Genomic DNA, 15497 nt, shown 5'->3' with positions numbered 1-15497 from the left:
GCAAGTGACTCAAGCTGTCAAAAAAAATGAATATAGAAGCAAATAAGGAAAATAAAGCAGAAAGAAAATAAATAATAAAATTAAAAAAAAAAAAAAGAGAGAGAGAAAAAGCAATGAAGAAAGAGAAAGCAATGAAGAAAAGCAAAGTATTAGCCACCCATCTGCCTTTGCAGCACTGCAGGCGTGCAAATCACAGACTATATTTCATTCCTTCTTGGTCATCTTTCCTATTTTGGCCCTGAGCTTGGCAAGAAATACAGTTACATTTCTGAACTTTCTCCTTTATTCCTGCAAAGTGAGCCAAACATTACCAACTCTGGGAGCTGGATGCAGGGCAGGGTCAGAGGTGAGCCCTGCATGGCTCATTTCCTGCCCACAGGCAGCCCCAGCCAGGCCAATGCAAGGACATCACATGTACTGTCCTTATAAGACTTTCCATCATAAAAACATATATATATTAAAAAAAAAAAAAAAAAAAAAAAAGTTATTGCCTGAAAAATAACATTTTTTAGGCAGCACAACATATTTAAAAAACTGTTATCTTGTTGTGTTTTTACACCTCTTTATTCTTCCTTTCACTGCAGGATCTTGAGTTTATTGAGCTTGTTCTTCTACCTACAGAAGGCTAAGGTATCTCCTTTTCTAATTCTGCCATACATCACTGTGAAAGATTACTCAAGGGGAAGAGGTTAGTGAATATTTTGAGGATTCACTGGCTGACAGAGAAACAATTAGATAGGGTCAAACTGAAAAACGCTCAAGCTATGTTTTCAAATTAAGATTTTTTTAACTGTTCCAAATAAATAATATATATATATATATTAATTTGGTCATTGCATAAGTCTGCAATTAAATCATTTTAATTTTATTTCAGCTGCTATAAAAATAGCATATGTGACTTTGCACTGGAGTATTGAAATTAAAAGTTACACATTCAGAAATCTACTGATCCTTTTTTTTTTTTTTTTTCAGCAAAAATTCCAAAACACTTAGAGAATGCAATCCAATTGTGATAACTGCTTCAGTATTGCATTTACATTTTTCAGCAGTGTTAACATGTTAAATATAAAATCAAATGCATGTTTAACTTACGGTTTTATTTATGTGGAACATTTTGAAGTAAAAGGATTTTGTACTTACCTGGAACAAAAGAAGATATGAAAACTCTTTGAAGGGAAATGTCCAAGTCCCCACTGCTCTCCTCAGAGAAGACCGCGCACTGGCAGTGGTCAGTTATGAACAGTATGTATCTCGTGATGTATTTATTTAACTTTGGTAAGCAGTGTAAGCATGTAATTACTCTCTGACCATCCAATTCCGCTGAAGAACAGATAATTTGTCATCTTTATCTGGGTTTGAATAACTTAACGTATTATTTTTAAAATGAAACAGAGGTCATGTCTAACATTAGTGATTTTAACTTTCTGACTTCAGTCTCAAAGAAAAACAAAATTTGTAACTGAATCTTAGTGACCCAAGCTTATGCAGTCCAGAAGCTGAGTTTGGTGGAGCAGGCTGTCCCCCTGCACCCATGGGTCCCACATGGAGCAGATCTCCACGCTGCAGCCCATGGAGGAGCCCCTGGTGGAGCAGGTGGATGTGGCCTGGAGGAGGCTGCGGCCCATGGAGAGCCCCTGCAGGAGCAGGCCCTGAGCCAGAGCTGCAACCCGTGAAGAGGAGCCCAAGCAGGAGCAGGGGGGAGCTGCAACCCGTGGGAAACCCGTGCTGACCCCGTAGTACAGAGCCATGTGGGAGCAGTTCCTGAAGAGCTGCTGCCTGTGGGCAGCCCCTGCAGACTCAGTTCGGGAAGGACAGCGTTCCGTGGGGGGGACCCCATGTGGAGCAGGGTCAGGGAGTGACCGTGAAGGAGTGGTGGAGATGAAGTGTTTGGGACTGACCGCAGCCCCCATTCTCCTGTGCTCCTTAGGCAGAGGGGGGGAAGATGTTCTTGTTTGCTTTCAGTTTCTCACTGCTCTAGTCTGATAGGCAATAAATTACATTAATCTCCCTATGCTGAGTTTGTTTTGCCCATGAATGTAACTGCTGAGTGATGTCCCTATCCTTATCTCAACCCTTGAGCTCTTTGCATCGTTCTTTGCATCGTTCTTTCCCCCCCCCCCCCCTTTTTTTTTATTATTATTATTTTTTATTATTATTATTAAGGAAGGGGGAGTGAGAGAGTGGTGTGCTAGAGTTTAACTTTCCATCAGGGTGAAACCACCACAATGATTTGCTAGACAAAATCAGGATAGAAGTGCTAACTAACTAACATTCTAGAGGATTTTGACCTGTCTAGGGTCAGTAGAAAATAAAGAAACAAACAAATAATAAGAATAAGAATACACCCATATTTTCCTTGGCTTTTCTGCACTCCTGGTAAGTATATCGGTTTGAGAAGGTGGTGGACAAAGGCTTTATCTATTTCTAGGCAAGTATCAGAAAATACTGAGAGTAAATGAAGTTTTGGTTGTTCCATATTTGCTCTAAGGGGGTCAAAGGACTTCTGGGTTTTGGTGGCTGCATATGGGCTGACACTTAACCAAGCAGAGTGAAACATCTCAGAGCATTTCTGGCAGATAATAAAAATGAATAATAAATCAGTGATACAATTACTTAATAGGGGTAGCAGAGAAAAAGAATCTAAAACACTTTTTGGTTGTATCAATCCAATAAGTTATACGTTGTCCTATGTAAATTTTATGACCATGACAGAGCCTGCAATAGACTTGCTTTTGCTAGCACTGAGCAAGAAATGATATTTGATCTGCTTTGGTGCAAAGCAGTGCTAAAAAAGAAAGAAAGAAAAAAAAAAAAAGTAAATGAATGAGATCAAGAAAGCTAACAATATGATACAGAACATGAAGAAAGGTATATAAAGAAGATGAAGAAAACACAGAGGGTGAACTAGCGTAATGAAAAAGGTCACCAACACTGGAATGTAGACTGGTAACAGCAAATGTGAAGTCTCTATTAAAAGAGAAATTATACTTAATTTCCACTGACTGGAAAGGCCTAACAATGTAACGTGTTAGTGAAGAATAGTTAATAGTTAATAATTCATGTTAAGGGAAATATGTACTCACAGTGGAGATAAAAATGAAGTGAGAAAATGGTTTGGGCAAAGGGGCAATTGCACTGCTGGTTTTATTTCATGAGCTGGAAAGACACTTTCTCCTTTTTACTCTCATAGACTTTCACTGCTCCATGGTCTCTTCAAACCTATTCCTGACTAATCTGTTCATGCCAGCATTATTCATTAGTTAAAATGGTTCTTCTCTCTTTTACATTTTCAGAGGGCAGCACTTACGTTTTCAGAGGGTAGCCTTGCCTTATTGGCCCTCAGCTTGTAAGAGCAATTTACTAATCACAGGAAACCTGAGTCCTTGCTCCAGTTTGAAATTTTCTTTACTCTTTCTCACATTATTCTTCTGGACAGATTGTCCATTTTCAAGGTGACCAGGTTCACACTATGCTGGGGGATGAACTGGCTTAACAGCAGAGCTCAAAGGGTGACAGTGAATGTGGCTACATCTGTCTGGCAGTTGGTCACTGTTGGTGTTCCACAGGGCTCAGTTCTAGGGCCAGTCCTGTTAAATATTTTTTAAAATGATCTGGATGCGGGATTGGAGTGCATCCTTAAAAAGTTCACTGATGATACTAGGTGCTGTTGACCCTCTGGAAGGATGAGAGGCCTTGCAGAGGGATCTAGATAGATTGGAACATTGGGCAATCGTCAACAGTGTGAAGTTCAGCAAAGGTGAACACTGGGTTCTGCAGCTGGGATGGAGTAATGCTGAACACAGGAACAGACTGGGAGATGAGTGGCTGGAGAGCAGCTCAGCAGAAGGGGATCTGGGAGTGCTGGTGACAGCAGCCTCAGCATGAGCCAGAAGCATGCCAAGAGGCCAAATGGCGTTTTGGGGTGTGTTAAACACAGCATAGGCAGCTGGGCAAAAGAGAAGATTCTGTCAGTGTATTTAGTGTTGGTGTGACCGCACCTTGAATACTGTGGGCGGTTCTGGGCTCCATAAAGGATAATAAGGTAATTGAGTCCAGAGGAGGGCAACGAAGCTCGTAAAAGGGACAGAAGGCATGTCCTATGAAGAGAGGTTGAGGACACTTAAGTTGTCTAGTTGGAGGGAAAAGGAGGCTGAGAGGTGACCTCATTGCTCTCCACAACTTCCTGAGGAGGCAAAATGGAGTGGGAGGTACTGGCCTCTTCTGATGATAGGATGTGTGGAAATGGTACCATGCTGTGAAGATAGATTCAGATTGGATTATTAGGAAAATTTTCTTTACCGTGAGGGTTGTCAAACACTGAAACAGGCTTCCTAACAAGGTGGTTGATATTCCATGTCTGTCAGTGTTCAAAAAGCATTTCAATAATACCCTTAATAATATATTTTAACTTTTGTTTAACTCTGAAGTGGTCAGGTAGTTGGACTTGGTGGTCTTTGTAGGCCCCTTCCAACAGAGATTTCTATTCTATTCTATTCTATTCTATTCTATTCTATTCTATTCTATTCTATTCTATTCTATTCTATTCTATTCTATTCAACATGGTTGTCCAGAAGTATATTCCATAGTCAGGATGGGGTCCCTTGTCTTCATGGTAACATAAGAAACAGGGCTCAAGCTCCTGATTTTTCACACTGTGAACTCTGACTGAATTCAAGTGCTTTTTAGAAATAATATAAAGAAGCACAACCTGATTAGAGGGTTATATTTGATTATTTGGCATCTATTTAACGTTAATGACTCATAGTCATCCAATAATCAGATAATATGTCTAGCATATATATATATTTTTTTCATTTTATTCCTTAACTTCATTCCTTCTGTCATACTCTATTGCTGCCATCATCAGAGTCATCTTTTTCATCCTCTATGATGGTTGACCTTCCCCCATACGGGCAAATCCTTTGTGTCATCAGCCAATTTTAACAGGAAAATCATGAGCCAAGATTACTAATTAAAACAGTATATGGAGCAAGTCTCTAATCTAATAATTAAGGTAATTGTCTAACCAACATTTTACCTCAACATTTCACTTTTTCCCTTTGAAGTCTATTCTTTATCCACTTTAAAGTGCTTGTAGTAATCCCTGGCTTCTCTATCTTAGCTAATAATTTTCCTTGAGGAGTTGTATTAGGTGCTTTGTTAAAGTCCAGATAGATTAGATGCATTTCATTTCCCTTGTCCAAAAAATCAAAGAAAAATATCAGCTTAATCCAGTATGATCAAATCATTTGCAAATCCATGTTGTATTTTATCACATTTTTCCTATACCTTTAATTACTTTCACACTCTCTTCTGAAGCATTTTGTAAAACTGAGGTCAGAAACATGAAATAGTTTGTTTAGATTTAAAGGCTATGTCATAGCTATAATGACATAGTCAAAGAAAGGTATGACATCTTTTTCCTTAACCTAACTGTATAATGCCTCTGCTTCTCTTGAGATCAAACTTCAAGTTCTTAATTTCATAGAGTCTTAGAATGGTTTGTGTTGGAAAGGACCTTAAAGATCATCCAGTTTCAACCCCCCTGCCATAGGCAGGGATACCACCCAGAAGACCAGGTTGTCCAAAGACCCATCCAGCCTGGCCTTGAACGCGTCCAGGGGTGGGGCATCCACAGCTTCCCTGGATAGTATGCGCCAGGGCCTCACCACCTTCAGAGTGAAAAATTTTCCAAACTTCTAATCTAAATCTTCCCTCCCTTAGTTTAAAACATTTTTTCCCTTTTCCTATCATTATCTGCCATAATAAAAAATGTTCTCCATCTTTTCTATGTCTCCTTTAAGTACTGAAAGACTTCAATAAGGTCTCCCCAGAACCTTCTCTTCTGCAGGCTGAGCAGCCCCATCTCTCTCAGCCTTTCTTCATAGGACTCCAAGCAGTGCCTCACAAGGGCAGAGCAGAGGAGGACAGTCACTTTCCTTGACCTGCTGGTCATGCCTCTTTTGATGCAGCTTAGGATGAAGTTGACTTTCTGGGCTGCGAGCACACACTGCTAGCTCATGACAAACTTTTCATCCACCAGCACCCCAAGTCCTCTCTGCAGAGCTGTTCTCAATGAATTCTTCTCCCAGTCTGTACCCCTATCTGGGATTGTCCTGACTCAGATGCAGCACCTTACACTTGGCCTTCTTGAACTAAGTGGTTCACATGGGCACATTTCTCCAGCCTGTCCAGGTCTGTTTGGATGGCATCCCTTTCTTCTGTTGTACTGACTGCACCACTCAGCTTGCTGTTGTCTGCAAACTTGCTGAGGGTGCACTCAATCCCACTGACTATGTCATTAATAAAGATATTAAACAGTACTGGTCCTAAGATGGACCCCTGAAGGACACCACTCATCACCAGCCTCCACCTGGACATGGAGTCACTGACCAAAACTCTGTGTGTGTGGCCTTCAAGCCAGTTCCTTATCCACTAAATGGTCCACCCTTCAAATCCATATATCTCTAGGCAAGGATGTTGTGTGGGGCCATGTCAAAGGCCTTACAGAAGTCCTAGTAGAGGATATTGATCTTGTCAACTGATGCAGTCACTCTGTCATAGAAGGCCACCAGATTGGTCAGGCACAGCTTGCCTTTGGTGAAGCTGTGCTGGCTGTCTCAGATCACCTCTTTGTCCTGCACGTGCTTTAACATTGCCTCCAGGAGGATCTGTTCAATGATATTTCCAGGCACAGAGGTGAGGCTCACCAGTCTGTAGTTCCCGAGGTCTTCCTTTCTACACTTTTTAAAAATGGGAGTGATGTTTCCCTTTTTTCCAGTCACCAGGGACTTCACCTGACTGCCAGGACTTTTCAAGTATAATGTAGAGTGGCTTGGCAATGATGGAGAATGGCTTGGCACTATATATGAGTTTGTACAAAACACAATAGACTCAGCTCCTGTACCTATGGAATTGCACATACTGCAAAAGGCATTAGTAAAGCAATGTCACCATAACCAGTAACTGCAACAAGTCCTGAAATGATGCTAAACAAAGGATTGCACTGTCACAGGATCTCAGTGAAATAACTACATGCCCCATTGATAAAAAGAGGCCAATAGTATTCCCCTCAATTTGGATGAACCAAAATCTGAAACTTTATAGCCATAGTTTTCAGAGACAAGGCTGAATGTACTGTCTTTGTATGAAATAATGAACTAGATTTGGTGTTTTATATATATGACATATTTTGCTATCAACAATTTACTGCTGTCAGTTGCTTCATTTAAAATGAAACTCCACTGCTCCACAGTGTTGTGGCCAACACATGCCCATTTTCACTCTGCAACATTAGTCTGGCTTACCCAACTTCTAGTACTCTGCTCCTCAGTACTAATACCATCTCCTATTTAATTTTTACGTGTGAGTTAAAATGATCTATAATGAAAGGAAATTAACCTGTAAAGCTGTTGTACTGGAGGTAGTCTTCAATTGAACAAACTTACCAACACATTACTTTTTCTTTGATATATAAACTCTCTACAATTCCTTTAACAATGCAGAGTTATTAAAATGATAAAATTAATTTAAAAAGGGCTTCTAAAAATTTGTCCTGTTAAGCATCTTTCAGCAAATGAAACAATACTAGAAAACAAGATGAAACATGAAGTAGGTAGATGGTATTATTGTAACACAGGGTAGTGCAATAATGCAATAATAAGCTAGATTTTTTTAATTTTTTTATTTTTTTTTTTATTTTTGCCAGCTTTGGTATTTAAGGGTCATAGTTGAGCCACTGTAGATTGCATAGGAATTAAACTATAACTCAAAAGTTTCTTCATTACCAAGAGTTTTGCAAAGCAATTTTTTAAATACTGGGGAAGAAGAAAATGCATTGGTTTTCTGAATTTACATATTCTTCTTCCATTCTTTTTAGTTGCTTTCAGAAGGCAGATTTGAAAAATGCAGTTTTTTTTTTTTTTTTTCCTACATTTTTAGGTATTTTGCGGGTATTGAAACATTGGAGATTTTTCTAGCTTGAGAAAAAAATAGCTACCAAGCAGATGCACTAGCTATTTCAAAATACTCCCTCCCGCTGCACCAACAGAAAACTGTGCTGCTGATTGCCACTGCTTAGTATTGTCTCCCACACATTTTAGAAGCCATGATTTCTTCAGCAAAATACCCAGGGCAGTTCACTGAAATGAGGCTTGGCATACAGATTGCTAGCCTGGCTGTAATCACCCCTTGAGTTATAGAGCTTGTAAATCACATATCAAAACATGGTAACACATCAATTAATGTTCTACTGGAAACAAATCAAGGACAAGCCTACAGTGTGACATTCTGCCAGTTTTATTTTGAATAGACGTGGGGGAAAAGCTGAAATGTTTGGTCACAGCCTTTATTTACCCAATCTGTCTTATATACTATTGCATAATGCTATCACAATATTAATATGCAAATTGACACTCAAATAAAAGCCATGCTTTCCCCATTGATTTTGAGCAGAGCTTCTGTTACAAAGAAAAATACTTAGCACTTATATGCCTTTTTCATCCTCAAAACTCTTACAGTGCATTTTAATTAATCCTTTTCCTTTCATTTTTCTGACCCTGCATTAGGTTTTCTGCCTCCTCTACCCGGGTACTCTCAAGGTTATGTCCTCCTTTCAATGTTTTCCTCAGACTTTTCGTGTTTTCAGAAATGATCTCCCTCTCATATCTTCTTATGCCTAGAAAGCAGACCTCGGGAGACTGGCCAGAAGAAAAAGGCTAGACAAGGGCAGAAATTGTTTCCAAGGTCAAAATGAAACAAAGGAACTCTATTTCCAGGGAGGAATTAACAGTGATCCCATCTACGAAAGGTGGTCTTTTTTCTCGGCAGGTACCTCAGTGTGCTCTCAGGCAACCTCCAGGGAGGCTGCAAGGTGGGACCTAATGCAAGATATGGTTCAGCTGGCCTAAAGGTAGCGTGTATGTGCAACCAGTAAAAGGTGCCAGATGAAAAAATAGCAGCAGCTTCTTGTGGAGAGGAACTTTATATACTCAAAGAGGATTTCTACTGCAAGGTGCAGCGTGGGAGGAAGAACATGCTTTGGTCCAAAAGGAATTTCCCAGCTCACTGCAAAAATGTTGATCTGTGTTATAAAAGGAAAACTCTCTGTCCAGATTTATCCTCTTTAATATTGAACCCTTTTTTTTACAGCTTCTGTTTTTATATTTCTAATTATTATATTATGACCTGGATTATTAATACTTACCATGTGCTTTAGGTGTCTACCATCCATCTAGATATTGTGATGACAATTATAAATACTGGACTATTAATACATACCAACAGTTGAGGTGCTATGTACCCTTCTGGAGAAGATTAGTCACAAACTGGCTACCATTTCTGACCTACTCAAATTCTGAAAACAGATTTCAACAGCACTTACACAGTGCACAGGACAACTGCTTATCTCCTTTGGGAGGTTTTATTTTATTCACTGAACACAGATGGGTGCATATGGAACACTGGGATTCTCTTCGTAGTAAAAAGTCATCTGCATTTAAAAGGGAGAGAATTTGTGTACTCTAGGGAGGTAGAATTGGACATTTGTCTGTCACAGCCATTGATGGAATGCGTACAGCCCACTTTTCACAAGAAAATTTGAGAATTATAGTTTGATAAATTATCACATTATTTACAGGCAAAGTGATAGCAGTTTCCAAAAGTAAAGGGGGTTCTTTTTATGAAAATATGGGTTTTGTCAATAACCATAGTTTCTCTGTTTCCTTTTAGTTTTAATTATTTTAAGAGCCAACAGTAGAAATGCTAAGATATCTCTGAAAAGCCTTTTGAAAAGGGAATATTTCAAGCTGTTATTTCATCATATTGTTTTGAAATATCAAAGTATTTCTTTTTTTTCACACTATCTTTGAGATGTAATACTTTGCAATTTATCAATAATTGATTTTATTCACACTTTTATATGAGAAGATATAAACTATCACTATCTCTATTTACCAGCAGGTTCTATCTAGACATTTTCAAAATGCTTTTTAACCAACAGCAATTGTTGTCTAAAGACAGAATTTCAAGATGATGCAAAGATAACAATAGATGCTCAGTATGTTAGCTGATGCTAGTGTTCTTGTAGGTATACTGAATAGTCAATGTAAAAACCTGTATTTCAATTTTGGGGGACACAGTCACTTGGTTAATTTAGAATTCACAAAAGTTATTAACTTTTATGATTAATAGTCTTAATTATTTGGAGCACGCAGACCTATGTCTCTAAAACTTTTAGTTCTAGACCAAGATCAGTAGTAGTGTGCTTGTACCTAATAAATCAGTGATGCTGGAGACAGACATTGGTACTTGTACTACATGCACTCTAACTTCATGTGACTTTCTAGACTGCACCAAAAAGTCTAGAATTAAACTTCAAAGGATCATGTCAGAGCAGAATGCTAACTTAACTGATTATTTAAATTCATTGGTATCATCTGAAAATTTGCACATTCCACTTTATTATTACTTTTTGTTTATCTTGCACTGCTTTGGGGATTTATTTAAATTTTTGGTCAGATCACCTTTGTCCTCTTCCTCCTTTTAGAATAAAGCTACTCAACTCACTTCCTCGTCACCTTCTTTAAATTCTCATAGTTACTATGGAAACAGCTATTAAACTGGGAGTGGCAGTAATTAGTAACATCTGCAAGTGCAGTATGAACTCTACAATATAATTAATCCCAGCATTAGGAGTGGATTGTACAGTGCTGCCCTTTTTGCTTTGCATGGAGCCACAGACTCTACAGAGCCAATTATAACACAGGAGCTTAACGTTGCCATACTGATATATTATGGCTTGTAAAATACTGTGGGCAATAGAAGGGGTACCAATCCACATAAATAACCGACATCATTATTTCTTAGTTTAATGGGGTATGATTCTGGAAAGAATTAGATTTGCAGGGATATTAAGGGCACTTACAAGAATTTTACTTTATATTTTCAGACAACATAAAATAAACTCACTACTAAAATGACAGCAGAAGCTTGAAATGTAACTTTTAAATCAATGCCTTAATTTTAGTTGTAGACTGGGGTTGATTAGATGTGCAAGTTTACCTACAGTGTCTTTTATCTTTTGCCTTTTCACTTTAAAAGCTGAATTGGATTTTTTAAGAACTGCCAATTAAAGATTGTTAATAAATCATTAAAAAGGATGAGAGAACCTATCTGCTCTCAGGCTTATGAATATTATAAATATTTATTTATTATTTTATTATTTCTTAAGAGTACTTGGTATAACATCTCCAATCTATCCCACCAGTTTCTCTCATTAGAAACTATGTGTACTTACGTAATACAAGTGGTGCAAGTTTACCTTAAATTGGTCTTGCAATTGGTGTTAAGTGTGTGGCAGACACTGTATTATCAGACTGAAGTACATTGCATTGGAAACAGCAGTAAATGAGTCCTGCCCTCACTCTGAGCACAAGTAGTGAGTCTTGTGTTCCTAAACCCAATGCAACATGGTCTCCATTATCTGAGCCATAATCTAATCTCTATTTAGTGATAAAGCATATTAGATTGTGCCCAATCCCAGATAACATGGCCACCTGGCCTCTCATCAATCACAGCATAGTCATGGCAAAGTCATGGCAGTCTCTCCTGACATATTCAAAGACTTGCTGAATATATGTTTTGTTTTTGTTTTTTAACCCTTTTTAAACCTTTATTTTTTTATTTTTGTTGTTGTTGTTGTTTTTTATTAAAATAAAGGGACATTTGCACAACAGTATGTGTAGTCCAAAACTTTATCAGTGTTCCCCTTCCACTTCTTTATTATCCTTCTCACTTACCTGTATCTCTTCCACTTAATCACTATTTTCCTTCCTTTTAATATCTCATCTTCCTATTGTTTTTCCCTTCTCATTTTCTTCTGTTTCCTTGTTTTACTCTACCTTTCCCCACTTCATTCATTCCTTTATTTTTTTTTGTAAAGTCTTCCTTTTAAAATACATGAATTCACTGTTTGTCTTCATTTCTACATACATATGCTTTCTTCACAATTTATACTTTCCTGTTATTAACTCTTACTTTTCCATTATTATCTTCCATTCCCACTTTTTTTTTTTTTTTTTTTTTTTTCCATTTCTTCCCTGCCCCATATGGCTTCTAAATTATTTTTGTACAGCTAATATTTAATAAACTGGATCAAGCAGGAGACTGATACCATCTCAAACCACCTGTTTTAAGATGGGGTGTATCATTCTCTGGAGGTGCTTGTCAATGTGCATCGACTACAAATGCAGCTGAGACCCATAGTTTTGACTAGCTGTTAAATTTAAAAACACCAAAAGGTTGGTCCATATTGAATGCAAGCACCACTCTGTAAAAGGTTCTTGGAGGCAATTGTCTGAGAAATGATGTTCTTTGTTCGTACACAATTCCTTGTCCAAAGATACCCATGCTCACATGCTCTCAGGCTGTCATTTGTCATTTGAGCACAAATCACTTAAGAGTTATTTAACTAAAAGCATGATACTTATTGTTGTTAATTATTGGATAAGACAAAAGAAACTTTTATTCCTTGTAGGAGGTCCATTCTGTAACCAAGTGCAGAATAAGAAGGGTGAAAACTATGATGCCAAAAGCAAGGAATCAGATACAACTTTCCTACTAAGCTTTGGCGCTCGTTTTTGACTTCCAAAAGCAGCATCTGTGCCTGGACTGCATGAGAACACATCATTGAGAACACGTTTGGTCCCACTGGTTGTCAGAGCCATGGAAAAATTACTATTAAAAAACAAACAAACAAACAAAAATAAAAATAAATAAATAAATAAAAAGAATGGGTTCTAGGTGCTCTTCCAGATTTCTGGAGATCAGTTTCAATTGTTTTCTCTGTCACAAGCTCCTTATGAGACTTTTTGCCTAGGACTTAAATCTTCCTTAACATTGTGTTACATCTGCTTGATGATCTCCTTAACTCAGCATCTTGTAGAAGTGCACAACTGTAAAAACCAATAGTAGTGTTCAGTTAAGAATTTGAAATAGGTAGAAAATAGCCATGTACAAATGTAGAGCAAGGTCGTGTTTAATACAATTATTTGCAATTTAGAAAAACATTTAAAATGAAAGCTCATGATTTAACATTTATGAAATGACAATATATCCCTATTTCTTCTATTACATTAAGCAGATTAGTTACAAATGAAAGATGAGTATACAGTACAAGGACATTTGCTAGGAAAGTCTAAATGTTCTGCAGGACATGATGAAAAGTTTTCTTTTGCAGGAATATTGCTAGTTATAATCTCAGCAATAACGTCAGAATGGAGCTTTCATAACCACCTGGTCAATTAGGTTACAGAGGTTAACCAGGTATGAGATACTGAGGTGGATTCACAGCATTTGGCTGAAAAGTGGCTTGGTATGATTATTCTGATTACCACCTCAGGGGACAGCTGTCCTCCCCTCACCCGAAAGGGACAATGTCCCCCTTTTTAGTCCTATGAAGATGCAAGATCCCAGATTTCAGGACAGTAGCATTTTTACATTTAGAAAAGCTGCTGGAATAAAGATGACACTCACAGGGAGAAAATTTGGTTGTGAGTAAATTTGGGAGAGAATGGTCTGCTTTTGGAGGTGAAAGAAGAAATGCATATATTTATTAAACAAACAAATGAACAAACAACAACAAAAAACGTGTATCAGCATAAAGACAATGTAAAGAACAGAATAAACTAAGTTAAAATAAATGAGGTGCAGGGAGAAAGATAGACAAGGTTGTACAAAAATATTGTGTCACTCAATCACTTCCTTATACAAGGTATATACATATATGTTACTTGTATGACTGTTCTTAGAAGTTATATTTCTTTACAAGCTCAGAACATACCATGCTTTAACATTTATAATTGAGGGTTTCCTCCAGCGAAATTGGTTTTCTGTGAATAGTGTCACAACATCAGTATGAGATTTACAACAAGGATTTCTACATTACACAGTGAAATACCATACAGTGATGCTTGAACAAAAAATTCATTTTTCTTCCAGACTCAAAAACATTATAACATCAGGATGAACAGGTCAAAACCAAATAGCTATCTCCACACAGTACTGCAGCTCCCTGTGTAAATGTACTAGGATCAATGACAATTGAATAAACTTTATGTTATGCTTCCTCCTTAAATGTATAAAGTTTTACATGCCTGGCACATTGCTTTAAGACAGTATTCTTCAGTATTCAGAAAGAGAATATTTCTGATCGTGGGCTACAAGTTTCAATACTAAGCTATCCCCCAACTATCCCCTCATTGCTATTTTAACACCAATGCCAAGTAAATAAATAAATAAAACAAATAAAACAAGAACAAACAAACACCACAACAAACAAAAACAAAGAAAACACACACAAAAATTTTGCAATGTGAAAATGCATGTGACCCTGCTCTTGTGACTAGAATGAGGATGAACATATTATGCAGATTTGAAAATAATCTCACAACAATAATAATATAGGGAAAGTTTTATTACTAAATTCAACAAACTTACTCAAACATGATAAAAATCAAGGGTGAGAACAAAATAACATTGAGAACAATGGTATTGACTACCTTGAAACTTGATGTAGCTCACGAAGTTTTTCTAATATGCTATCCAATTCAAATGCAGAAAACAATTCTGCTCACTTGCAATGATCCTGCCTTTCCATCTGGTGCAGATTTACATAGGAGGTTTCTTTCCTGAAATTACAATTTGTGATCAGGCAGCCTGCACTCTCTTGTCAGCCCTGCATAATCAAACAATAAGAATTATTCAGCAAGATTGCCCCTTCCTGCCCTGTATAACATGCACACATAAAGACTGGCCAAGAATAAAATGGTATCCTGGCATTTCTGTGGCATTGATTAAGACCCTGTCATCATTTTTAAAGTATTTTAGGAAGCACATCTTGGATGAATTGAGTGAGACCTAGGGTCCCATCTAGGAAAGTATCTGTCCCAACCACAATGGTGAAGTGCATTTACAACACTGCTCATGGAGAATAACAGCCACTACTGACTGGTTGATCTAAATAAAAAATAAATTAAAATAAATTAAATAAATAAAGGACAATTGGTCATTGTGTGTTATCTATTCACAAAAGTGCTATAACCACTACATATGTTAAGTTAAACACCACCTTTTTCCCAGTTTCATTACAATACTGATTAGTAAAATGCTGAATCTGGTTCTAACACATAAAATCCGTTTCTTAAAAAAAAATGGTTAACAGACAGAAGGCCTGCTTCTTTTGTCTTATGCTGGATTTGTGACAGTGTAAATCATTTATGAAAATGTAAACAATACATCCAGAAACTGAAATTAAAGACAAAATCTTAATCATAACTTAATTTTTGTTACTGATATACTGAACTGAAAAGAATACTTTGACATAAAATAAATTTTGTATTTTTGCAATAGGAATTTTTATTTCTGACATATAGACAACCAAGGTCAATTGAAAGATTCACACTAATCTCAGTAGGTGCAAAGCAAACTTTTTCTAAGAT

At 37.4% G+C, this 15497-nt stretch overlaps 1 long non-coding RNA gene across 2 annotated transcripts in view; it reads right to left on the bottom strand.

Moving 5' to 3' along the window:
- The window catches only part of LOC311444184, a 114853-nt gene extending 113036 nt beyond the window's left edge, over positions 1-1817 (bottom strand). For both annotated transcript variants that reach the window (XR_014697694.1, XR_014697695.1), the window contains exon 1: positions 1141-1817. This is a non-coding gene — a long non-coding RNA (uncharacterized lncRNA). The remainder of the gene's footprint in view (positions 1-1140) is intronic.
- Positions 1818-15497: the final 13680 nt, after the last annotated feature.

Source organism: Aythya ferina (assembly GCF_964211825.1).
Source record: "Aythya ferina genome assembly, chromosome: 1".
Taxonomy (NCBI): domain Eukaryota; kingdom Metazoa; phylum Chordata; class Aves; order Anseriformes; family Anatidae; genus Aythya; species Aythya ferina.
The sequence above is the reverse complement of the archived record's forward strand: the minus strand, read 5'-3'. Positions and strand labels throughout refer to the sequence as shown.